Genomic DNA, 27,300 nt, shown 5'->3' on the forward strand with positions numbered 1-27,300 from the left:
TGTTCATTCAGTCATTGTTTATTGGACATCTGCCTTGTTCTAGATGCTGAATACAAATCAAAAAAATATTCGTTTTATCCTAGCTTTAACAGAGCATGACACCACTTATTTGTCTCATGATCCCATGAAATAGGTGGTGTGTTCTGATTCCAGTAATCTCTTCCTGGAGTGTGGTCCTTTTATGTATTTATATGTTTTTAATCTTAAATGCATAGAATTGGATTAAGTGCCATAGTTAGTTTGTGTCACTGTCATCTTCGGTGCATTCATGTGGCCACTTCTCTCCCTCCCCCTCCCTCTCCTCCTCCTCTACCCTCCCCCCTCATTTGACCACTAATAAGAAAATACCTTTACTTCTGTGCTCTCCCCTTTCTGGTTTCCCTTCAGACTGGAGGTCATCACTTTACTGAATTTTGTTCCTGCAGTTCTATTTTAATTTTGTTTATATTGAAGTAAATCTTCTCTATAGAAAAGTGCACAAATCATGTGTACAGTTTGATGACTATCAGTCACAATAAGGACATAACTGGGAGATCAGTAATTACATAGATCAGGAAATAGAATATCACTGTCACCCCGGAGAGCCCACTCACACCTCCTCCCAGCACCTCCTGCCCCGGGTGACCACAGGCTGCCTCCCAGCACTGCAGCCTGGTTTTTTTTTGCTTGGTTGGGAACTTTATGTAGCTGGGGTCATAGCATACATAGGCTCCTGTGTCTGGCTTCTTTGTCCCAACAACACATTTCTGAAATCTGCTCATGTTGTTGTGTAGCTCTGGTTTATTGATTTTCACTGATGTGCAGTATTAGAGGTTATTGATCTCTTCCAGTGCCGGTGAAAATTTGGATTGTTTCTGGTTTGTGACTAACATTACTATGGATACAGGTGTACCTGTGTTATGATGCATCTGCATTTGCTCTTCTGTTGTGTGTGTTCCTGGAATGGAATTGCTGAGCTGTAGGGTTCAGTTGTGTTCACTCTTAGTACGTGATGCTGTAGGGTTTTCCAAAGTGACCGCACCATTTTAACTCTACCGCCAGCAAAGAGAGTTCCCAGTGCTTATCACCCTGGCTAACACTTAGTGTTGCCTGTCTTTTCAATTTTAGCCATTCTGATGGGTGTGGTGGTATCTTACTGTGGCTTTGATTTGCATTTTCCTTATGACAAATTATATTAAGCACTATTTCATATGTTTTTTTAAATTTATTTATTCATTTTTTTAATTGAAGTATCTTTGATTTACCATGTTGTGTTAGTTTCTGGTGTACAGCAAAGTGTTTCAGTTATATATATATATATGTGTGTGTGTGTGTGTATTATTTTTTAGATTATTTTTCATTGTAGGTTACTACAAGATATTAAATATGATTCCCTGTGCTCTACAGTAGGACTTTGCTGTTTATCTATTTTATATATAGTAGTGTGTATTCGTTAATCCCAAACTCCTAATTTATCCCAACCCATCCTTTACCCTTTGGTAACCGTAAGTTTGTTTTCTGTGTCTGTGAGTCTGTTCCTGTTTTGTAAATAAGTTCATTTCTTTCCTTTTTTTTAGATTCCGTCCATGTGATATCATATACTATTTGTCCTTCTCTGTCTGACTTACTTCACTTAGTATGATCATCTCTAAGATAATCTAAAACATTTGTGTTTTTTATCTTTTAAGAAGTGTCATAGTCCTGGTACTTCATATGTTTTTTTGACCATTGACTATTCTCTTTTGTGAAGCCTATTCATGTCCTTAAAATTTATTTTGCTTTTTAAATTTAGTATAACTATTATTATTTTAAGCTTTTTTTAGGGGGAAGGTAATTAGGTTTACTCTTTTTTTATTTTTAATTTTTTAACGGAGGTACTGGGGATTGAACCCAGGACCTCATGCATGCTAACCGTGTGCTCTGCCCCTCAGCTATACCTTCCTGCTGTCCTTAAAACATTTTGAGGGGAAGATTATTTGCTGTTTTATGTGTAGAAGATCTTTATTCTGGATCTAAGCCCTCTATTAGTCAGGTGGGCTACAAATGTTTTTCCCAATCTGCTTGTCCTTTTTGTCTCTTCGTGGTACCTTTCTTTCTTTTTTTTTGTTTGTTTATTGTAAGAGTTTCTTTTTTTAAGATTTACTTGTTTATGATTATTTTTTTATTTTGGTGGGGGAGGTAATTGGATTTTTATTTACGTACTTATTTTTAACAGAGATACTGGAGATTGAACCCAGGACCTTGTGCTTGCTAGTAGGCACGTGCTCTACCACTGAGCTATACCCTCCCCTCATGGTGCCTTTCAATGAATAGAGGCTCTTCATTTTAAAACAGTCTAATTTAGCAATGGGTTTTTTTTTTTTTAAGGATTTTTAAAAATTGAAATATAGTCAGTTACAATGTGTCAGTTTCTGGTGTGCATCACAATGTCCCAGTTATGCATACACATAATATTTGTTTTCATATTCTTTTTCCTTAAAGGTTATTACAAGATATTGAATGTAGTTCCCTGTGCTATACAGAAGAAACTTTTTTAAAAATCTATTTTTATATATAGTGGCCAACATTGTAAATCTCAAACTCCCAAATTTATCCCTTCCCACCCCCTTTCCCTGGTAACCATAAGATTGTTTACTATGTCTGCGAGTCTGTTTCTATTTTGTAGATGAGTTCATAGGGTACTTTTTTTCTTTTCTTTTTTTTTTAGATTCCACATATGAGTGATATCATATGGTATTTTTCTTTCTCTTTCTGGCTTACTTCACTTGGAATGATGATCTCTAAGTCCATCCATGTTGCTGCAAATGGCATTATTTTATTCTTTTTTATGGATGAGTAGTATTCCATCGTATAAATATACCACATCTTCTTTATCCAGTCATCTGTCAGTGGACATTTAGGTTGTTTCCATGTCTTGGCTATTGTATGTAGTGCTGCTATGAACATTGGGCTGCACATATCTTCATATTCTTATTCATTTCAATCATTATTATTATGGTTAGTGCTTATTAAGTCCTAGTTAAGAAATCTTTGCCTACCTCAAATTGTGAAAATAACCTCCTATATTTTCTTCTTGAAGATTAGCTGCTTTACACCTTGTCTTTAGAGCTATAATCCATCTGGATTTTATTTTTGTGTATAGCGTGTGGTAGCGGTCAAGTTACATTTTTTAAGTATAGAAATCCGATTGAGTCAGCAGCTTTTATCAAATGCCCTGTCCTTTCTCCACTCTCCTTTGCTGCACATCAGTTCTGCAAGTGGGTCTGTTTCTGCATTGTCTCTTTTCCATTGGTCTGTTTGTTAATCTTTGTGCCAATCACAGTCTCAATTGCTACAGTTTTACAGTGAAGCTTGATATCTAGTCGTGGAAGGTCCTCCACTTTGTTCTTCAAGATTACCCTGGCTGTTCTTGACTGGACTTTAAAATAAATTTTAAAATCAGCTTGGTGATTTCCACACACAAAAAGAACCTGCTGGGAGTTTGATTTAGATTGCATTGACTCTCTAGATAAATTGGGGAAGATAAATTTAGAATTTCCAAATTTATGTTTGGGATCTTTTGATGCATGAGTGTGATATTTCCTCTTAAGCCTTAATTTCTCTCAATGATGTTTTGTAGTTTTCTGTGTGGAGGTCTTGCACATATTATGTTAGTTTTTTTCCATAGCTGTTTGATGTTTTTGATGTTATTGTAAATACTATCTAAAAAATTTCCTTTCCTGCTTATTGCAGATAGACACACAATTGATTTTTGAGTATTCACCCTGTGTGTACTGATCTTGTCAAGTTCACTTATGAATGTTGATCATTTGTTTCTAGATTCTTTTTGTCCTCTGTGAATAGCACTTTTATTTCTTTATTTTAATTCTTACATATTTTATTTCCTTCATCCCTGCCTGAAGCAATTTTGTTTATTCTTCTTCTTTAACAGAGTTTTATCCAAAAAAAGTTCTTATCACATACATATGTGTGCCTAAATAATATATTATTTAGTTTTAGTTGAATTCAAACTTTATTCTATATTCTGAGAGTCACTTTTTAAATCAGCATCATGTCATTGCAGGTGCCTCTAGTCAATTCATTTTCACTGCTGTGTAATGTTCCATTGAATGAATATACCACGGTTATTAACCACTCCAGTTGGTCCGTATTCAGGTTGTTTCCAGTATTTGGATTGTTTTCCAGTCTTGACTTGAGTTTCCTTGTGGTCCCAGCTTCCTAACTCATGAAGAAGGCCTTGGGTCATCTAACTCCTACCTCCTGTTTCAGCCTTCTCTTAATAGGTGTCCATCCAGAGTGAAGCACTCACCTCTGGGCCTTTACACTTGCTGTTCCCTGCATGAAATACTCTTTACCTCTCCCTCAGCCTGCTTGTTCACTGCTGCATTCCTCAGGACCAAGCACCGGGTCAGGCAAGACCTGGCAGGTAATTAAAACTTGGATTGAATAGGAACTGGAAGGCTCAAATAGACTTGGGTTCTAATCCCAGCTCTGCCATCTCCTAAATTCTATGATTCTGGGAAAGTTGCTTAGCTACTCTGAGCTTCAGTTTTTCCTCTTGAGTAAAGCAGAAATGAGGACACTTAGCTTGTGTGGTTACCATGAGATAACTTTATGAAACAACTTGCCACGGAATGGTACAGCCCTTCTGCTCTGGCCTCTGCCTCCGGGCCATTGGTTAATGGGGGGTCTTGCTGTTGGACAGAGGGGTCCTCACCATCTCCTGTTGCCCTGGCTGGGCACTCTGCTCACTGAGGGTGGACAAGGGAGCAGGCAAGAGGAATCACTCACTCATTCAGCAAGCATTTCTTGGGCTCCTGCTATGTGTTAGCAACTGTCCTAGACACTGGGCATCAATCAGTGAGTAAAATAGAAAAAAAGTCTCTGTCTCCCAGCAGCCCATTTTCCAATGGATGGAGATAGACAGTAATAAAGGAAACTACGCAGTATGTCATTTGGTAACAAGTGCAACAGAGAAAAAATGAACAGGGAAGAGAGAGGTGTTGGAGAGGGGTACTTGGCACACCCCTCTTAGATAGCATGTCCAGGAAAGGCCTCAGTGTTCATGTGACATTTGAGTAAAGATCCAAATTGTGGGAATAAACCATAAAGCTATCTGGGGAAGAGTGTTCCAGGGAGAGTGCACAGTGAGTGCAAAGGCCTTGAGGCCAGAGTGCATTTGGCACATGTGAGGAGTAGCCGGAGGCAGGTGTGGCTGGAGTGCTTGTTTGTTTGTCTGGTCAGTCAGTCATTTCACAGACATTTACTGAGCCGCTGTATGCTCCAAGCCTTGCCTGGGCACTGAGGAGATGATGGTGACCAATTAAGGTCAGGTGCTGCCCTCACGGATCTCATATTTTTGTGGAGGAGACAAACAATAAACTGACAAACAAGCGAGACAGTCTGCCCTCAACACAGCAGCCTGAGTGATCCTGTCTGAGTCAGCTCTGTCTCTTCTCTGCTATTGACACATGCTGTTATGAAGTGACTCCCCATTTCACTCAGAGCAGGAGCCTGAGTCCTCACGGTGGCCTGCAGTGTGACCCTGGGCCCGGGACCCCTCTGACCACAACATCGTTTACTTCTCTCCTTACATCTTCACTCCAGCCAACCACACTCCCTCCTCAGGGCCTCTGCACTGTCTGTTCCCTTGGCGTGGCACGCCCTTCTGCCAGGTAACTGCTGGGTCAACTCCTCCCTTTCTCCATTGTGTCCACCTCAACACCCTGTTTAAAATGCCCTCTCATCCCACACAGTCATGCCTGATCTTACTACTTTGCTCAATTTTTTTTTTTCCAAATAACTTCACATTCTAACAGCCTATATACCTTTAGTGTGTTTATCTTGTTTATTATTTATAATGTGCCTTCTGGTATGTAAGCTCCCGGAGGGTAGGGCTGTTTGTTTGGTTCACCATCATTTCCCAAACATACACAGCAGCTTTTGGTACATCATGGGTACTCAGTAAATATTTGTTGAAGAAAAGAAAAAGGATATTGTGCCTGAGGGTGACATATGGTGATTTATAAAAAAGGCAGGGTGAGAGGCTGGGGACTGAGAGGGTAGGGGTGCTGTTTCAGGTGCACAGGGCCAGACTCTGGGGCGGTGGCCTCTGAGCGTAGGCCTCAGTAGAGTGAGGGGGGCGGCCCAGCGCTCTGCAGGGAAGGGTGTCCAGGCAGCCTGACTGCAGTGGGAGCTAGTGATTGGGCTGGGGTGGGACAGAAACAGAGACAAGTCAGCTGAATAAATGGTGTCTTCTAGGCACATCTTCCAATATATTGAGTTGACCCTAAGATGAATCCTTGCCCCCTCCTCCACTTTGCCCCTTTGCAAAACAAGTTGGCCTAGAGCATTCTCTATCAGGGAAAGAACACTGGGCTTGACACTGGGGGTCCAGGGCTGGGCCCCAGCTCATGGAATTACAGGCAGGTTAAGGCCCCTCTCAGGCGTCATTTCCTTCCTCTCTAATGTGGAGGTAGCACCATGTCCCTCCTGGCTTGCTGGAGGGATGAATTTGGACAGCGGCTTTGGAAGGGCCTCGTTTCCACTTGTCAGCATCTGCCAGCTGAGGGTGGTGGGAGAAGACCCCCGGGAGCAGAAAGAAGGGGCTCACGCTGGTCTACACCCTTCTCCAACATTACCCCATAGTGCTCGTGGCAGCCTTTGGTAGGTGCCGTCTTGACACAGTCCCTTCATGTTAGAAATGTGCGAAGTGTCCAAGCCACAAGGCTGGTAAGAATCGAACCCACAGCTGCCGTGTTATGCCGCGCCCTTGAAGGTCAGTGGTAGATCTGGCTAACCTCCTCCGTCCCTGTCGCCATTGTACAGATGGGGAGACTGAGGCCCAGACCAGGGTGTGGCTTGTAAAGCCACACCCCTGTGCATGGCAAAGTCTGTACTAGAACCCAGGTTTCTGGGCCCCCAGCTGGGCCCCATCCATTGCCCTTGGTTCAAGTGACTTGACCTACAGGGTTATGGGGAGGGCAGGAGCCTCTGGGAGCCCCCTTCTCCTCCCCAGTCATAATGGGCAGTTTCCTGTTGCTCTGAAGGTTTGTTCTCAAGGCTTGCTGGGGCAAAGGTAAAACTTTACAGAGCTTCTGAAAAGAAGAAACCTGAGTGTAAATCAGGTTTATGATCTGGATAATAAAGTGTCTTTTCCAACTGATACTTTATTCCTCAGTCCTCTTGATTCCTTCCATATGAAGCTCTCTGCTCTTGGGTCCTGGCAGCCCTTGGTGGTTTCATTTGTTCAGTCACTAGGAGCTGGGTCTTGTCAGTCTGAGACGACAGGATTCAGGGGACTCAGACCACAGTCTGTGGGTCTCAGTGTGTCCTGCCCCTTGGCTGTGGGATAGCAAGTGAACACAGTTCTTCAGCATACATTCTCTGAGCACCTACTGGGCTCCAGGTCTTTGCTGGACACTAGGGACAGAGAGCTTCTAGGTCAGGACAGGCCACAAACATGCAAACTGACTATTACAGCATGGGTTGAGGAGCAAGTATAGGGAGCTGGGGGGCCAGGCAGCACCCAAGGCAGCCTGGCAGCAGATCGCGGAGGGCTTCCCAGAAGAGATGATGTCTAATCTGAGACAAGAAAGGTGAGTTGGAGTTATAGCTGCAGAGGGAAGGCAGAGGGAATGGCATGCGCAAAGATAAGAGAAAAGATGGAGCTTAGCTCATGTGAGGCTGGAGAGACAAGTTTTATAGCAAGGGGAGGGAATGCTTTACTGAGTGGGATGCTCAGAAGGCTTCCTGGAGGAGGTGGCATTTAAGCTGGGTGTTACAGGATGGATGGGACTTCATTGGCACATAGATAATCTTTGCAAAGGGCTGGAAATGTGAAAAGGTGTGGTGTATGTGGATAGCGGTGAGAAGTCCCAGTTCCAGTGGAGTACTGCAAAGGCAGGGTTTGGAGAAGTTGGCCGGGTCTGGTGGTAGACGGCCTCATGTGCCATGAAGCAACCTGAAGCTCCCCAGCAGTGTGCTGGCAGGTTGGAGCAGAGGACCCCGGCTCCTCCTGTCTGCAGTGTCTGGAACAATCTAAACTGAGCTGCTCTGCCACTCGTCCCCCCTATCAAAGCCAGGTGGCTCCCCTAATCGCAGATTGCTTAGCTGCTGATGTTTATAATTACAGCATCCCACCGTTAGAATCTTTGTTCATCAGATTTCATAAGCCTGATTTATTTGATAGACACTGATCCTTGCTCGTAATGGGGAACAGAAGCAGGGCGGCACACTGCCTGGGGAGTCATCAGGGTGGGTATGGCCTGGCCCGAGGGGCTCTGGGTCCGCTGGGCCCCTGAGGTCAGCAGGAGCAGGCCTGGGTGAGGCTATATGCCTGGCAGCACCTGAGGGTAGGGTGGACACTTGGTCAAGGAGAGCTTTAGACTCAGCCTAGGGTGGGAGGCACAGAAAGGACAGGCTCTGGGATGGGATTGCCCTAAGCGTGAGACTGAGGTGCTGTCTGTGACAGTTCCCAGCACAGAGCAAGTGCTCAGTACTTATTAACCTCCCCCTTTCCTTCCAGCACAGATAGGCAGGCTGACTGTTCTTTCCCAAGAGGCTGGAGGAGAGGTGGACATGTGTCAGGAGGACATGTTAGGAACATCACCCTCACTCCACCACTGAGGTTGCCTGTCCCCATTGCCCCCTCGTCATCACTGCCCCTCCCACTGTCCTTATCTGTTTAAAGCTCCATAATTCATGAAGTGCCTTCATACCCTCAGCTCATTTGATCTGTGTGACAACCCCTTAGGGCAGAGTTTGTCACTCGTATTTTTTCAGGTGAGGTGCCCAAGGCCCAGAGAGGGGAAGTATGTTTCACAAGGTCACATAGTTGGTGGGTGATGGAGTCAGGATTTGCACCCAGGGCCCTTCCTGGAGTGCTTGGGCTCCACTGCCGCTCTCTGCCTTCCTCATTCCGCAGACAACACGGCAGCTTCTACTGTGGGCACTGGGACATTCCTGCCCTAGAGGAGCTGGTGCGTGGGCATCAGCAGATGGGCAGAGCTGTTCCACACTGCAGAACAGGGCACCAGAGAGAGGACAGCAAGGACAGCACAGGAGCACAGGAGAAGGGTCAAGGAGCACATCCTGGAGGAGGCGAGCACTGGAGCAAACCTCCTAGTAAGAGAGTGAGTTCTCTGAGAGGGAGGGCTTTCCAGGTAGAGGGATTAGCATATGTGAAAGCTGGAAGCCAGCTTCTGCTGAAGGCTGTTGGCCCTTTTCATTCATGGAAGGAAAACTGACATTTCCAGGATGTTATGGTTTTGCTGCTCATAGATCCTTTGGAGATAATGGCTCAGGAAGGCAAGTTAGGCTCTTTGTCTAGATAGATGGGCTGAACCAGGGGAAAGGCAGCAGGGTTCATAGCCAGGTCTGGGTTGAGATCCTGCCAACTCTGTGATTGACTGTGTGTCAAGTCCTCCTGCCCCTCTGGACCTTTGTGTGAGACGTGAGTCAGAGAGTGTCACACCGGAGGGGTTTATGGTCTGAGCTGCCATCAGGTGAGGCCCCTGGATTTTCCCAGGGCTGGCGTGCTGGGATTCTGGGGCGTTTGGGTTTGGATTTCTCCAAGTGCAAGATGGGAGTAGGGGTATTTGTTTCTGAGCTGCCCCCCGCCAAAGAGCAGTTGGCCAAATGCTCCCAGGTCAGGCAAGGAGACAGGCAGACGAATTAACAGGGCTTGAGTTGAGAGGCATTTCTGACTCTGTCGGGCAGAGGAGAATAGAGAACATGAACAGTTCCTCTGGCTGAGTGGGGGTGGGGGATGGCGCTGGGGATGTGTGTGATGGGGTGGGCGCCTACTGCCGGGACGGATTTCATTCTCAGAGCCCTGAGGATGTTGGATCTGGCAGTTTCCTTCTCCACTTAGAAAACCTACCCTCCAGGAGTCTTGTGCTTGAACCTGCTGTGGCTCCCTATTGCCTCTGATAAGCCATAAGCACCTTGAGAGGCAGGCATCAAAACGGCAGAATGACAGGCACTGGGGTCAGAGAGACATGGGTTTGAGTCCTGGCCTGATGACTTTCCATGGCACACAGGGTCTGGCTCTGAGTGTTCATTTTGAGGGTCCCAGTGCCCCATTGTCTGTCCATCTGTTTGTCCAAAGCTCACACAGTCACAGCGACCCTCTGGAGCCAGGAGGCCTGGATGCCGCTGGTTGTCGAGTCCCAGCTGGGCCGCTGATTGTTCAGAAAAGCTGGGGGCTCTTTCAAAGGAAACTGCAGTCAATTAGTGGAGAGTGGAATTTGAAAGGCCCAAATCCCTTTTTTCCCCCAAATTTCAAATCTGGTTTTCGTCAGTGGCTTTGAAAACAAATACCGAAGGAACCCTTTTTTATTATTTTTTTCCTTCTCCCTTTTCCTTGCCCTCCTTTGCGTGTTCTTGTTTCCCAGGCTTTTATCTCTTTGTGGAGTCAGCTCTGGCAGCCCAGCCTGCCTGCCTGACTTGGCCCTGCCATGGTGGCTAAGCAGGTGGCCCCTGGGATGTCACAACCCCCACCCTCCTGGTCCTGGTGGTTGCTGGGGGAACCCAGTGTGACACTTTCACCTATGAGCTGCAGTCCCTCCTGAGCCCCTCTGGTTCATCTCCGTGTTCCCTGAGCCCAGCCCAAAGAATGGGTCAGTACAGGTGTCCTAAAGGAGAAGCGTAAGGGAGGTGATGGACAGAATGCTGTCAGGGCACAGAGAGGACTTCCCAGTGGGAGAGGCGCAGAGCCGGGTCTTCAGGGAGGTGTCCGGCCACCATACCTGCCTCATCCATCTGTTGAGATACTGACTTATTTCTGCCACTGAACACCTGCTCTGGGCCAGCCCCTCTGCTAGAGACCCCAGGTGAACAGACACAATGTTAGCCCTGGAAGAGCCCAGAGCCTAGTAGAGGAGAGCACGTAGCAGCTGTGTCAACCAGCAGGGAGCAGAGCTGAGATTGAGAGAGGCCAGGAGCAGCCAGAGCCAGAAGAAGCACCAGCCTAACTTCTAGTAGTCAGAAAAGGCTTCCTGGAGGAGGTGGCTGCTAAACTGAGTCCTGAAGGATGAGTAGGAGTTTGCCAAGGAAATGAGTGAGGAAAGATATTTTGGGCAGAAGGGGTCCAGAGAGCAGAGGCCTAGAGTTAGCAAAGAGCCAGGCTGCTCTGTGGGAGGTTGGGAGTAGCTGTACTGAGAGCAGGTAACAGTGAGAGATGGGCAGAGGCCAGACTGAGGATGGCCTCGAGGGCCAGGATGAGACCTGTGCTGCCTGCATCTTGTCATAATTCACCTGTGTTCGGCTGTCCCATTAACTCCCAAGGGCAGGGAGTCAATGTCTGATTCATCTCTGCAACTGTATGTCATCTAGTATAGTTTAATCTCTAGGACAACCCTATGGAGGTAGGTGTTATTCCCATTTTACAGATGGGGAAACTGAGGCTCAGAGATTATAAGGTCACAGTCCTGCTATGAATCTCAGCCAAGCCTAGACTCTGGGAGCTGCCTCAGCAGCATAGTTGTGTGTGTGTGTGTGTGTAGGGGAAGATAGTAGGGACAGCAGAGTGGCTCAGGGGACAGACTGCCTGGGTTTGAAATCCTGCCTTGACCTCTTTGATGATTTTAGGTCAGTTACTTAACTTTTCTGCCTGCTAACCTTCCTCCTCTGTGTAGTGGGCCCAGTGCTGGTACTCACCACCTCGTAGGGCTGTGGGGAGGAGACAGACAGACAGATAACCCAGGTAAGTGCTCAGCCTGCTGCCCACACATAGCAGGTGCTTGGTAAACTGCTGTGGTGGTTAGATCCCACACACAGCATCCGACAGGCAGGCTCAGGTAGAGGCCCCGCAGAAGGGCAGGGACCTGGGGACCGCAGAAATCCTGCCTTCAGATGAAAAGCTGAGACCACCAGAGGGGCAGGTCAGGATTTTAGCTAGAAATGGTGTGAAGGAACTGGCCTGTTTTTAAACCAGATGCATGGCCTTTTTATATTCCTTCTATTTGGTTACAACAAAAAGCAGTTGAATCATTAACTTGTTCTAGATGCAGGCTCAGATATTTCCCCCTCTTGCTGGGCATTGTTCATAAAGGGAGCTGGTGTTTGCCTGGCCGCCCGGGGAACCGGCTGATTGGTGCTGGGCAGGCACTGCTTCTCCGACATCTGGGTGTCACATCCCTGCTTCCTGGGACGGGGCCAGCACACAGGCATGCACTATGCTGTAGCTTCCTTTCCTTTTCTTCTCCTTGACTGGCTGCCCTGGTGCCCCCTGTGCAGGAGGAGGGGTCAGGCAGTCCAGTAGAACTGGCTGGAGCTGGCGGCTGGACTCCACTCTATGACATAGTGTGTGACATAGTATGACAAGGTCGACACTTTGACCTTGTCAGAGCCAGCGTGTCCCTTCCCTGAGCACTCAGAATATTATTCATACTAATAGTGACAATCTGTTGAATATCTAAGATGTGCTGGGTCCTGGGTAAGCTATTCATGTATATTATTTTCATTTAAATCTCACCTTACTACGATTTGTAAAGTTGTTTACAAAACAACAATATAAACTGAAGCTCAGCGAAGTGTCAGACATGGAGCTTGAACCCAGGACCGTCAGGAGCAGAGCCACAGCCACCCCCTGCTGGTTTCCTCAGGCAGAGCCTCGTGGAGCACTGGAGGAAAACAGAGTCCTGTGGGGGAAGGCGTCTGCACACCGGGACGCCGCACCGCAGAGTGGCCGTCCTTGTTACTGGCTCCCCCGAGCCCGAGGGTCTATAAATATGCGCTGAGTAAACCTGGGTTTGCTGTCGGCCCAGGAGAGAGGGCTGGAAAAAAACCCCACCCTGTCTCCGAGGTAAGACAGGAAAGAAAATATTATCGTCACCCTCTGGTGGATCCAGGCCCGGCCCCGTCAAATTGTGAATCACCTGAGAGAGTCTGGTTTCACGGCAACGGTAGGAAAGAGTCAGGGTTCCAACCAAAACAGCTTGTGCGCATCTGCTTGGAATTTATTGATTGATTTATAGGATGCCTCCTGCCAGCCCAGAGGAGAGGGACAGGCTTCTCACAGTTGCCACCTTGTGGGCCGAGGGGAGCGGGAAGTAGAGAAGCCCACCAGGACCGAAGAAAACGCCTCTGAATGAGGCGAAGAGGCCCGGCGGTGGCTGAGAGCCTCCCCCAGCAGCCTGGCAGCAGGCCTGGTGCAGCTTCGAGAGGCAGTGGGGGCCTGGGGAGCCCGCAGACCATGCCCTCCCTCTGGGTCACGCTGGAGAGCGCGGTCATCGTCTGGTGGCTCCTCTGCGTCACCCAGTGTAGTTCAGTCTCTAGAACACCCTACTCGGGGGGTGTTACTGTCCCTATTTTACAGATGAGGAAACTGAGGTTAGAGAGACTAAGGATGTGCTCAAAGTCACACAGTTCCCAGTGGCAGATCCGTTTCAGTCCTTTGATATTCAGGCTTGTGCTGTCAGTGCGAAGTTGAAAGGCCTTCAAAGCAGCTGGTCCAGCTCACTCCCTCCGCCCTTTAACCCCTGTCCCCGGTTTGTGGATGAGGAAGTCTGGGCCCCTGGGCCCCAAGGGTTGGGGCGTGACTTGCCTGAGCTCTTCTGATAAGTCAAGGCAGCCCCCGACCCCAGCAGCCCCCTCCCCAAGACCGAAGAGGTCTTGCTGCCTCTGTTTTCTAGCTGCCTGGTCAGGCCCCACTGCTCCCAGTTGCCTCCCTGCCCACTCCCTCCCTGCCCACTCCCTCCCTGCCCACTCCCTCCATGCCCACTCCCTCCCTGCCCACTCCCTCCATGCCCACTCCCTCCCTGCCCACTCCCTCCATGCTCACCCCTGATTTTATGTCCATTGGCTCCGTCTGTTTGTCCCTCTGTTGGCCTCTGGGTGTGTGAAATTTTAGGGGTGGAAAGGAACTTACTGATTGCCATCTGGCCCAAGGCGGCAGTGAGGGGAGCTGGCCAGGGCCATGCGATGGAGTGCTGTTGGGACGTGGACACAGGACCCCCTGCTCCCAGACTGCCCGGTCTGTGCCATTGCTCTGTGCTGGCTCAGCGGCCTGCTGGGGTTGGGAGGCAGCTGGGCTGGGGAAAGAGGGGGACAGGCCAGGTTCAGGGCTGGCATGGCCACTTCTAGACTCTGACTCTGCAGTGGCCCCTGATTAACCCTGTGCAGGTCTCAGCCTCATTTGTCAGCTGAGGGAGGGACCTAGACTCCTGACCAACTGGGCCTGAGCTGACCTGGACGAAATCTGTCCTTCTGGGCCAATATCTGCTTTGCTCAGTTTTTCCTTCCTGCAACCAGTGCCCAGCATAGTTGCTGTGATGGTTAACGAGCTGGCGGGCAATCTTGCCTTTGGATTTTGGTGTCCATCACCAAGCAGGCCTGTAGTTATTATCAATCAAAATGAAAAGAAACAAGGAACCCCCTTTCCCTAGAGATGCCCCTCCTGGTCCCTTCCCACGTACACTGCCTCTTGTGGGTTGGGCCCTGCCTTGAACATAGCACTACGGTTACCACCATGGTCATGGATCCTTCTCCACACCCACCAGAGTGATCTCTCTAAGCTAAACTGGATCCTGACTCTCTCCCGCGCTCAGGATAACATCCAACCTCTGGGGTCCGGCACATAGGGGCCAGCTTTTCCCGTGCATGTCAGTCAGTGTCCTGGCATTGGGTCCTCCCGCCAGGCCCCCCGAAACTCCACGTTCTTTCATGCCCACGTCCTCTGCTCACACATGTCCTATTTTAGAATCTCTGTCTCTTCTCTGCGTGTTTGGCACATGTCTGTCCATCCATGGTTGACACATGGTGAGTGCTCAGACACTAACACCCACTCATATTCTGTAACTCAGTTTAGAAGCTGCCTCCTCCTGGAAGCCTCTCCTGATCTTACTGGATCAGGCTGGGTCAGGCACCTTCTTGCTCCCACTGCTCTTTGTGGCCATTGTCAGCTCACCAGGGAGGAGTGGGGTCTTCTTGTGCCTCTTTATGTCCCCAGTGCCCCCAGCAGAAGGCCGTGCAAAGCAGCTGCTCAGAGCATGGCAGCAGGAGTGGTCCCTCAAGGAAGAAAGAAAGAAGTGGATATAAGTGGGTGAAGCAGGAAGTCCTGCCTGGGAGACAGTCCTGCTGCTGCTGTCACCTTCCTCTTACTCACTCATGGGTCAGCAGGCGTGGCTGGGACCTGCTGTGTGTGAGGGGCTGGGGACACAGGAGGAGCAGACCTGGTCCTGCCCACAAGAAGCTGAAGGAGCTGAGGTCAGGGCAGTGCAGCTCACAGAGCAGTTCGAGAGTGGCCCCTGCCCCCAGCCTGCAGTCCATGAGGGACGGAGGTCAGAAACACACCACAGGCAGAGCAGAGGGAGGCAGAAAATGTCAGGTGATGAGTGGGTTCACAAGAAATCCCAGCGGGCATTTGCTGAGTGACTGAGTGAGGGAGTAGAGGGAGGACTGAAGACCGATAAAGAAAAAAACAAAAACAAAACCCCCCAAAACCAAACCCCAAAACACTGGGTGGGAGTGCTCTGTGTGGGCTAGGATCAGAGAGACCTGGGTGTGGATGTCAGCTGTATTCATACATCCTAAGCCTTTTAATTTATTTTTCTTGCCTTTTCATTTTGGCTGGGACCTCCAGAGTATATCAAATTATTATATAGAATACACCGTGTAATGTAGTAGGAGTGGAGGATGGAGGATGGAAGTCAAGGATGGAGGGCACCCTCATCTGCTTCAACGGGAGGTCTTTAAGCATCTTACCACTAACTGAAATTTATGGTTAGCTTTTTGTAAATACTCTTTACCATATTAAGGAAGTTCCTTGCTTTTCCAGATTGGCTAGCAGTTTTCTTTTAAAATCATGAATAGATGTTGAATTTTATCAAATACTTTTTCTGCAGTTACTGAGATGCTCACATTGTTTTGGTTTTAAATCTATTAATGTGGTGAATAACATGAAATGATAAACCAACTTTGAATTCCTTAGATATACCTGGTCATCATGTGGTTTTCCCATTTATGTGCTGCTGGATTCAATTTGTTAATATTTTATTTAGAATTTCCCCATCTATGTCCATGAATAAAATTAACTTGGGCTTTTCCTTTTTTTCATACTGTCTGTTTTGAGGTTTGATATCAGGGTTTTCCTAGCCTTGTACAATGAATTATGGAATATTCCCTCTTCTTCTAGTTCCTGGAAGATTGAGTATAAGATTAGAACTTCCTTGAACTTCCTAGAAGTCACTGGAAAAGCCATCTGGACCTGGAGTTTTCTTCGGACTGCTTGCTCTTCTGTTGATGCTTCCGTCCCTTGGTGGGCTCATCCCGTCTCACTACGTTTCAAACACCATCAACCTGCTGTTGGTCTCAAGTTATGTCTTGGGCCCTGATCTGGATGCTAAGCTGCAGACTTGTCAATCCAGTTGCTCTTCAGTGTCCCCAGCTGGCATGTCTATTACGTGTCTCAAACGTCCATGACTGAAACTGAGCTCTTGACAATCTCCCCAGACTTGGCCCTTCTCCTCTCATCATCTTGGTAAATGGCAGCTCTGTCCTTGTAGAGCTTCAGGATCAACACCTGGTGTCGTCCTTGACTCTTCCCTTTCTTTCGCTCTCCACAGCCGATCTGTCAGTAAATCCTGGTGCCTCTACACTCCTAGTGTATCAGGAATCCAGCCACTTCTCACCACCCTGGTTGAAGCCACCATCACCTCAGACTAATTGATTGCAGTAGCCTCTTCATTGGGTTCTCTGTCTCTGCCTTTGCCCCATCAGCACGACGGCCAGAGTGGTCCTGTTAAAGTAGGGGTTCTCAACTAGGGGCGTGTTGCCCCCCAGGGAGCATTTGGCAATGACATTTTTAATTGTCACAGCTGGGTGTGTGTGTATGTGTAGTGTGCATGCAAGTGCACGATTGTGAACTACTGGGGATGCTGCTAAACATCCTGCAGTGCACAGGGCAGCCTCCCAGAGCAGAGAATTATCCGGCCTCAAATGTCAGCAGCACTGAGGTTGACAGACTCTGTGTTTGTTAAAACATTAGCGACATTGCTCTTCTGCTTAAAATTCATCCAAATTCCTCATCTCAGCCAGATGTGGGGGTAAAGCAAGATCTGCACAAAGGCCTGGGAGGCCCTACATGATACACACATACACACACACACACCCTTATTCCTCTGGCCTCAGTTCCTCCTTTGTGCCCTCAGGCTTACTCCACTCTAGTCATGCTGGCTTCTTGCTAATCCTGGAATGTGTTAGGTCTCTTGCTGCCTCAGGGCCTTGGCACTGGCTGTTTCCCTTGCCTGGATGTCCTCCCTCTGCAGCCAGACATCCACATGGCTCAGTCCCTCACCTGCATCAGGTCTTTATCTGAGTGACACTTCTCAGTGAGACCTTGCCTGAGCATCTTATGTAGAAGTGCATCCTTCTCTCAGATACTCTCTATCCCTCTTCCTGTTTCATTTTTCTCATTATCACTTCCATTCTGTATCATTTACTTATTTTATTTTACATCCCCCTTTGGAAGGTGTGCTCCATGAGAGCAGAGATTATTATCTGTTTTATTCACTGCTAGATTCCCAGCACTTAGAATAGTCCCTAGTGCATAGCAGGCGCTCAACAGAAACGTGATGAATGAATGATAAATGAATAATACTTTGTAAAGTGTAAGTGAAACATATGATATTTGTGATTATTACACTGTGGTGCTACTAAGGGAGATGGTAGAAACTCTGCCATAAGGATCTAGAAAAAAATAACACAGATGGGGACAATTGGTTAACTATTTGGGGAAAAAAATAAAGTTAAATCCTCACCTACATTATCCTGCAAAATACATTCCAGATGGATTAAGGAGTTAAGTGTGAAAAATGAAACCACACAAAAAATTAGAAGGTATTATAGGGAAATATTTATCTTATGTCTGGTTGGAAAAGGACTAGCTTTACTTAAAGCCCATGGAAGTGATCTCAGCTAAAGACTGTTGGATTAGACTACGTGAAAATTTAGAACATTTTTATGTGTAAAAATTTATAAACAATAATAAAAGGCAATAAGCAAAATGAGAAAATATGTAAGCCTGATATATTTAATACCTAAGAAAAACTCTCCCAAAAGAGTAAGAAAAATGGAGAAAGGATAGGAACAGGCATTTGACAAAAGAAATATGGAGAGCCAAAAAGTATGTTCAAATATTTGTCCCCACTAGTAATAAAAGCCAAATAAAAATGAAGTCTGATTTCAGTCTTGCAAATTAGCGAAGATAAAGGAAACCCTATTGCTTGTTGCTGCAATGTGCAATGGCACTGGCCCTCTCACCAGTCACTGGTGGGGGTGTAAATGGGGACAGCATTTCTGGAGGGCAAATTTGACCGTATGTTCTATGAGCCTGGAAAATATTCAATCCCTTTGACCCAGGAATTCCTCTTCTTGGAAGTTGTCCCGAGGAAGTGTTGCAGACAGTGATTTATGTTCAGGGGTGCTCATCACAGCATTATTTATAATCGCAAAAAACTGGAAACAACCTAAATGTCTAACAACAGAATAACTAAATAAGTTATGGTGAATCCCATGGTGAAATACGATGCAGCCACTCAAAGGGGCTTTGGAGGACTCCTTAGTGACAAGAGAAAAAAATGCTCATGATTTGATATCTAGTGTAACAAATACTAAACAAATGTCAATATGTAGTAAGATGTTAAATATGTGTGTATGTATATATGCACAGATACAGTCACACACATAGATGTAGTAAAGAAAATGAAAGATTTAAAACCTAAGCAGTCTGAGGAAGCAACCCAAGTGTGGATTACCAAAATGCAGTACATACATACAATGGAATATTATGCAGCCTTAAACAGGAAGGAAATTCTGACACATGCTACAATATGGATGAACCTTGAGGATATTATACTAAGTGAAATGAGCCAGTCACAAAAAGATAGATACTGTATGACTCTACTTATATGAGGTACTTATAGAGTAGTCAGAATCATAGAGAAAGAAATAGGATGCGGTGGCCAGGGGCTGGGGGACAGGATAAGGGGGAGTTATTGTTTAATAAGTACAGAGTTTTCAGATTTATAAGATGAAAAAAGTTACGGGGCTGGGTGGTGGTGATGGCTGCACAACAGTGTGAATGTATTTAATAACTCTGAACTGCACACTTAAAAATGGTTAAGATGGTGAATTTTATGTTTTACGTATTTTATCACAATTTTAAAAATCTAAGCTATCTGACAGATAGGGTTATGGAATTTAAAACAATTTTTGAAGATTTTTTCCCCTTAAAATTCACCACAGATGAACATGTCCAGTAGGATAGGAAGGGAAAACCCAGGGCTCACATATTGAACGGTCTAGGTTGACTGTCTCAAGGCCTGTGCGTGCAGGAATGATCAGGAAGGCTCTCCAGAAACCACTTGATTTAGCAGATACTGAGTCCAGAGAGAGTCCTGCCCTCGTGCAGCTTGTGTTCAGATGGGGCAGACAGACAGTGAGCAGCTAGGGTGCTGTGTGGGTAATGGTGTGAGCTGAGAAGGAAGAGGAGGGGATGAGGGGCTGGTGAGTGATGGGGCCGGGGCAGTGGGGTCGGGGGCGGATGGAGCAGGGGAGGCCTCTCACGGGAAGTGAGGTCTGCACGAGGGGGCCAGTGTGTCTGCAGCGGGGTTGGGACAGTGGAACAAGGAGCCCAGCGATGCCTCCCCTTCCCCTCTTTATTTCTGGGTCACAGCCTGTTCTCCGAGGCCCCTTCATGCTGCGTTCGTTTCCAGGGCACAGTTCTGAGCCAGGTGCTGGGCCAGGAAGTCAGGCTGGAGGGAGAACTGGAGAGAGGCCCCAAGAAGCCAGCCAGCCAGCCAGCGGCGGGGACGGCTGGGGCCTGGTGGGGGCTACTGCATGGGGCTGTGAAGCACAGAGGAGATCTAGGAGGGCTTCAAGGAGGAAACACTTGAGCTGGGCCTTGAAGGGTAAGTAGGAATGAGTTCCCCTGGTGGAAGTGGGTAGAAAGGCATTTCAGGAGAGGGAAGAGTATGAAGAGTATGAAGAAGAGTATGAAGCACCAGCACAGGCTGGTGCACACTCAGGGTTTATCAGGGGAATGGTGAATAGCTGCTAGTCCTGGACTGTGTGACTATATGATGAGTGTGTGTTTACGTGTGTGCAGTCATGGCAGATCAGACCAGAGAGGTGGTTTGGAGCCAGGCTGTGAAGGGCTTTGAATGGGCCAGGCCAAAGCTGGAGACTTTCTTTTGAAGTTGGTGGTCAGACACTAGGTGGGGCTGGCCCCAGGCTGGCCGCGGGTCGGCTCAGCAGGATCCACTGGGGCACTCGTGAAAGGACAGCTTCCCGGACCACGTGCCTCGAGATTCTCATTTGCTTTATCTAAGGCAGGGCCCAGATATATTTTTCGAAAGTCCCCCAGGTGATTCTGATGTGCCACAGAGTTTGGGGCCCATTGCGAGCCGGGACTCTGTCCTCTGCCCTGAGAGCCTTCCCCGAGGGCCGTCCCTTCTGACCTCTCAGGGTGTTGTTTGTCCCTGTATTTGAGCCTTTGGTCATTAAATCCATCCTGTCCCCCGCATCCTGCACTTTTTATTTTAACATCTTTATTGTGGTATAATTGTTGTACAGTAAACTACACATATTTCAGATGTACAATTTGATGAATTTTGATGGATGTAGACACCCATGGAACCACCACCACTATCAAGATAGCTCACATTTCCTTCCCTCCCCAAGACCCACCCTGCACTCTGCACCCCTGGCTGCCTGATGCTCAACACACACTTGACTGCGCTTAGACCTGCTAAGTTGGCGAGCAGGGCGGGGCTTTGGTGGTGCACGGAAGGTCCGTGGCAGGGGAGTGGTGTGGCAGCGGGTAGCCTGGTACATGTGCCACTTGATGTGGCCAAGTTGTTTCACCTTCTGAGCCTCAGGTTCCTTGTCTGGTGGGTGGGGGTAATTATCCCTCCCCTTGGGTCAGTAGGGTAAATTGGTATATGAAGTGCCCAATACTAAGGTGTAAGCTCCATGTGGACACTGTGTCTGGTTTATGACTCTATTCCTGGTGCTGGTACACAGTGGGCACCAAAAATGTGTGAGGTGCTCCATAAATATTGGCTTCTTGCCCTGGCCATCCCCCTGCCTTGGTAGATGTGATACTGGTGTTCAGGGTGCTGAAACATCAGGGAATGATAACAACAGCACTGAGCAGCTCCTGGGTGGCCAAGGGAGGATACAGGGATGGATAAGTTCATATTTATTTAAGGCAAGGTATCTGGGAATAAATAAGACAAATACAAAAATGCTGTAAGTCAGGGCTCTTGAGGGAAGAGACCCAAGCCAGGACCTGGCATGATCGTGAGCTCCGGAAGTGACCACCGAAGGTACCCCAGTCAGAGGACACAGCATGGCTGAAGGACCAGCTGTGGAAAAGGGCACAGATCACCTGGGGCACTGGCCCCTTAGGCCGCAGGAGCTCACGCCCTCCGTGTCTGTCTTTCTCTCACGTTGGGCTGTCTGTCTTCCTACATTCTGTTAGTTGAAAGGAGCAGAGCTTTAGAGTCAGGGAGGCCAGGCTATGTGGCTTGGAGCAAGTCGCATTGGAGCAGCTTACAGTCCTCATCCATAAAATGGGGTCAGTATTGTCTTCTTCACATGGTTGGCTTAAACAAAACAAGTCATGTCAAGCTCAGTTCCTGGTCCACAGCAGGCACATAACTAATGCCAGTTCTTACGTCCCTCCTCCCTTCCTGTCCCACCTCCTCTCTGGTTGGTAATCAGCCATAGGAAGTCCCAGTGGATTTCCCAGCCAGGAGGGTTGGCCCAGCGTTCTGCTATCTCTTCGAGATAATAAATATACGAATAAAACCGAAATCCATTATTAGCTTCTTCTAGACTGTCTGCATGATTTATGGCTTCAAAGTGTCTCTAGTTAATCTGTCGAAAGGGATTTTAAATTTCATCCGTCTTCTCTACTGGCAGCCTCCTCTACCTTGAATTCAGCTGTTTGACATGTCTAGTACTGTGGTCCCATTTTAAAAACATTTGCAGTGGGCCAGCAGGAAAAAAAGTCAGCGACGGAGCAGCAAGCAGGAGGCTCAATTTGGCACATCTGCTTTTAATTCTACGCATCTCCAAAAGTGCAAATAACTTGAAAGTTCTCCCAGGGAAGAGGTCTGCTGTGCCCACAAGGGCTGCCGTAGGTGACTTTAATGGAGAGAGGGATAATTACTGAAAATGAATTGTCACTGAAACAGAACCCTCCCGATCGGCTGGGGCTGACCATCTGCTGCTCACATGTACAGGCGGCTCCCTGCACCCCCTCTGTGACTATGGAGCACTCAGCTCTGTGCTTTGCTTAACCTCTGCCTCCTGGCCACTCAGATAATGAGTTGTCCGACTCATGCCACCTGTGGTCTGGGTTGCACAGTGCCCGTGAGTGGCTGTAGTTGTGGCCTGGAGTTAGCGCAGAGGCAGGACTGCCTAGAATTTGGTCCAGCAGACATGTGGTAAGACCCTGTGACCTGTCAGGCCCTGGAGAGTGTGTGTGTGTACGTGCACGCATGAGTGCCCACCACACTTTATAGTTTACAAAGCTCTTCCACATTTATCGCAGGTGGGAAGTTGAATTGCATTCATTTATTTATTCAGTGAAAATGCGTTCATTCAGCGTACTGGTCCCTGTATTGGGTGCCAGATGCAGAGATGAATTAGCCACGGCCCTGCCTTTGGGCATGGGGGTGGGGGTGGGAGATGAGGGAGGGGATGGTGAGGTCTGAGCCTCTGAGGGATCCGAGCGAAGGGGACCAGGAAGGTTGCACTGAGGCGGCATCATTTCGTCTGGGCTTTGTGGGATTCATGTATGTGACAGATAGTTGTTGAATTCCTCTTATTCTCAGATCTAGGTGGTGCTCAAAACAGATCAAGTCCGTGCCCTCAGAGAGCAGGAAATAAATACACGAGCAAATAAACAAGATGCTTTTAAATAATGATGACTGCTACAAAGATGTCAAAGTGGAGGGTGTGAGGGTGAGGCTCCCAGAGTGTCAGGGAAGGCCTCCCAGATGAGGTGGCTTTTGCTCTGAGACATGAGTGGAAACAAGGAGCTGCACAGACCTGGAAGAGGAGAGGCCAGAGAGACTAGAAAAGCAAAGCTCCTGAGGTGTGCTTGAGGACAAACCTTAGATCAGGCTGCTCTAACAAAAATACAGCAAACATTTGTTTCTCACAGTTCGGGAGGCTGGGAAGCCTGAGGTCAGGGTGCCGGCAAGTTCAGTGTCTGCTGAGGACCCATTTCCTGGTTCATGGATGGCCACCTTCTCACTGTGTTCTCATGCATGGGAGGGCGGGGGAAAGCATGCTCTCTCGTGGCTCTTTAAAGGGCACTGATCCCATTCCTGAGGGCTCTACCCTCAAGATTCCATCTAACCCTAATCACCTCCCAAAGGCCCCAGCTCTAATATCACACTGTGGGTAGGGTTTCAACATGTGAATTTAGGGCATGCAGACCTTCAGTCCACAGCATTAAGTCTGGCTGGAGGAGAGCAGTGAGGGGCTGATAAGAGGCAGAGAACTTAGCTCAGGCAAGGATCCTCTGGATGCAGACTAGGGACCATTGGGCCTGGGGAATGGGGGCCACTGAAGAGAGTTTGAAGCAGGAATGGGGGTTCCTGGGGTGCAGTGGCAGTGCGCAGAGCCTGTGACTGCCTGGCTGTGGAGGACAGACTTGGCAGGGGCTCCAGAGAGAGGCATGGGGAGCTGCTTCCTGGGGAAGTTATGAGTTGTGTCTACGGTTTGTTTGACTTGCTTCTAGCCAGACTAGTAACCCCACTAGCTGTAGGACTGGGAACTTCAGTGTTTGGCTGGGATCTGGTCACACCAATGAGAGACGTGGGCTTGGAGTGGAGGAGGCTGGACCATGGCACCATGCCCTGTCCTCTCATTCCCGAGAGCTTCCCCCACTCTGGGCCTGGTGGTTCCACCAGGAGGCAAAGGGACAGAGCATCTCTCGTCATGAGTGGCTGGAGAGGGTGGTCAGTGAGACCAAGTCAGTGCTCTCCCTACAGCTCCAAGGTCACTCAGCCTGGGCACCTGGGGGCTGGCCCCTGCCTCTATAAGGGTAGTGGCTCCACCTCTGCTGGGAGAGGCAGTCAAGGGCGGACAGGTGTGAGCTCCTCAAGGCAGCACTGTGAACACCTGGACCCTGTGCCACTCTTAGGGCCTGACTGCAGCCTGTACTTGGGCACTGTTTCTGCACGGATGGATCAATCTAAATGGGGGTTTGGGAATCAGGCCGAGGTATGAATCAGTCTCTTCTCTGAGCCTCTCATTTCTTTATCTGTAAAATGGAGAAAGCATGAGGTTTAAATAAGATTTTGCTCTTGTAGCTTTGGGCGCAGCTCCTGGCACATAGTAGGAACCCACTCTAGAGTCACTGTATAGCCAGAGAAAGAGCCAGGGCTGGGGATGCGGGATGCTCTCTAGACTGGGGACAAGAATGCCAACAGTAGGGGTGTAGTGTTTGTTGAATGAATACTGATTCAGTGAAGAATAAATGGATAGTACAGTTTGCATATTGGGATTTGGTTCAGACCTGGGCTAAGTGATAGGATCTATGACTCCATCATGATAGGGGATAAAGTTCAAGGTTGGCGGAGCGGCCCACCAGGCCCCCCTGCCCCAGCCCCTGCTTGTCTTACTTCCTGGGCTTCCTCGTCCCAGCTCTGGAATCCTGAAAGCTCCCAATACCTCCTGCTCTTGCATGTCTCTTGCTGGATGCTGATCCTTGCACTTTTGATGCTCTTCTTGCCCTGTGTCCTTGGAAATTTATTTTTCAGCATTTAGCTCAAGAGTCATTTCCTCAAGAAGGTTTTTCTGACTTCTTCCTGCTCGGAAGAAAGGAAAGGAGATCCCTACCAATGAAGCCAAGTATATCATCCAGACCCAGAGCAGCCAGAAGCCAGACTTGCATTTTGTTTTCTCTTCAGAACTGGCCAGTGAGAAGACAGCCCTCCGTTACAGCAGTGATCATCAGCCCTTCAGTGGGTGTCCAGTTGCTCATGTTCCAACAAGCCAGTGTTGCTATAGACCTCTGGTTTTATTTTAATTTCCTGATGACTAAAGATGTAGAGCATCTTTGGATCTTCCTATGTGCACATCTTCTTTTGAGAAGTCTATTCAGGTCCTTTGTCCATTTTTCAGTTAGGGTGTTAGTCCTTTTGTTATTGAGTTGTGAGAGTTCTTTATATATTCAGGATACAAGTGTTGTTAGATATATGTATAGGGAATATTTGCTCCCATTCTCTGCCTTCCCTTTTCATTTTCTAAACGGTGTTTTTCAAAGAACAAAGATTTTAAATTTTGAGTAAGTCCAGTTTGTCAACTTTTTCTTTTATATTTCCTGTTTCTTGTGTTCTAAGAGACCTGTCTCAAGGTGTGTCCTCTTATAGACATTTTATAGTTTTAGCTTTACGTTTAGGTTGATGGTGCATTGTGAATTAATTTTTGTGTAGTGTGAGATAAAGATCAAGGTTCATCTTTTCCATAGTTATCCAATCGTTTTATCAACATTTGTTGAAGAGACTTCTTTCCCTCATTTGTCTTGGCACCTTCAGGAAAAATCAATTGACCATATTAGTGTGGGTTATTTGTGGGTTTTCTGTTTGTTCCATTGATCTATGTGTATGGGTCTATTTTTATGCCAACACCACACTGTCTTGATGACTGTAGCTTTATAGAAAGTCTTGAATCAAATAGTGTGAGTCCCCCAACTTTGTTCTTCACTTTCAACATTGTTTTGGCTATTTAGGACCTTAATATTTTAGTGTATATTTCAGAATTAAGTAGTCAAGTTTTGCCAAAAAGCCATCTGGAACTTTGATTGGGGTGACATTAAATGTATAGATCAACTCGGGTAGAATTGACATCTTAACAATATTGAATCTTCCATCCATGAACATAGTATTTCTCCCCATTAATTTAGGTCTTTACTTTCTCTTAGCAGTGTTCATAATTTTCAGTGTAAAGATCTTACACAACCTTCTTTAACTTTGATCCTAAGAATATTTTTATGTTATTGTATGTAGGATTACTTTTTAAATTCTATTTCCTCATTAATTCCTCTAGTATGTGGAATTATAATTGATTTTTATATGTTAATCTTTTATCCTGTGACATTGCTAAATTAATTTATTCTTTCTGTGTTTTTGTTTTTGGAGATCTCTTAGGAATTTCCATGTAAACAGTCATGTCATCTGAGAATAGAGTTATGCTTCTACTTTTCCTATTTTCATGCCATCTTTCCTTCTCTAATTGCACTAGCCAGGACCTCTAAGGTGTTGAATAGGAGTAGTGAGTATGGACATTCTGACTTTATTCCCAGTCTTAGGAAAAAGCATTCAGTTTTCCGCCATGAAGCATGATGTTAGCTATAGTTTATCACTGATGTACTTTATTACATTGAGGAAATTCTTTTCTCTTCTTAGCGTGCTGAGAATTTTTATGATGAATGAGTGTTGCTTTTCCTGCATCAGTTGAGCTGATCATAAGGCTCCTCTCCTTTATGCTTTTGATTTAGTGAGTTATGTTGATTAATCTAGAACCTTGCATTCTGAGGATAAACCTCACTTGATGAAATATCCTTTTTATATATTGCTGGATTTGATTCATTAATTTTTTAAGGAAAGCATAGATGTCAAACTTGATACTCTCTAACCATAAATATGAAACTGTAAAGGAAGAGCAAAAGAAGTTTGTAAACCATAAAAAAATGCTACAAAATACATAAAGTAATAAACTAAGAATAGCATAAACAGTCCTATCACCATGTGTGTTAATTTCTAGAAACAGACAAACTAAAGTTAAGTTTCTTGAGAAATTAGCAAGAGAATCCCCCGCTACCAAGAAAAAGATAAAAGTAGGCAAAATAGAAAATGGCATTAAATAATGACACAAGAAATATGCACTCGTTTCCTGAGGCTGCGGTAACAAATTACCACAACTTGGTGCTTAGAAACACAGCAGCAGTTTATTGGCTCACAGTTGTGGAGGAGTCTGGCATCGAGGTGTGGGCCCCAGAGGCTGGAGGGGAGAATGTGTTCTTTGCCTATTCCAGCTTCTGGTGGCTGTTGGCATTCTGTGACTTGTGGCCACGTGGCCCTAGTCTCTGTCCCCATGGTCATGTTGTCTCCTCCTGTGTCTTTTCTCGTCTGGACACTTCTCATTGGATTTAAGCCCCACCAGGATAATCTCCTCATCTCGATGTCCTTAACTTCAATACCTCTGCAAACATCTGTTTTCCAAATAAGGTCACATTCCCAGGTTCCAGAGATTTGACATGGACCTGCCTTTTCAGGAGCCGCCATTCAACCTACT

The 27,300-nt window shown here is 47.0% G+C and overlaps 1 protein-coding gene and 1 non-coding gene across 5 annotated transcripts in view; one reads left to right on the forward strand and one right to left on the reverse strand.

The window, feature by feature from the left end:
- GLIS1 (GLIS family zinc finger 1) overlaps nt 1–27,300 on the forward strand; it is a 211,473-nt gene that overhangs the window by 82,296 nt on the left and 101,877 nt on the right. The gene's annotated exons all lie outside the window — the stretch shown is intronic.
- TRNAS-ACU (transfer RNA serine (anticodon ACU)) lies at nt 2,192–2,267 on the reverse strand. Its single transcript is given in 2 exon segments — nt 2,192–2,227; nt 2,231–2,267. It is a non-coding gene; the product is annotated as a tRNA-Ser (tRNA).

The sequence above is a fragment of the Camelus bactrianus genome, chromosome 13, assembly GCF_048773025.1.
Source record: "Camelus bactrianus isolate YW-2024 breed Bactrian camel chromosome 13, ASM4877302v1, whole genome shotgun sequence".
NCBI classification, from domain to species: domain Eukaryota; kingdom Metazoa; phylum Chordata; class Mammalia; order Artiodactyla; family Camelidae; genus Camelus; species Camelus bactrianus.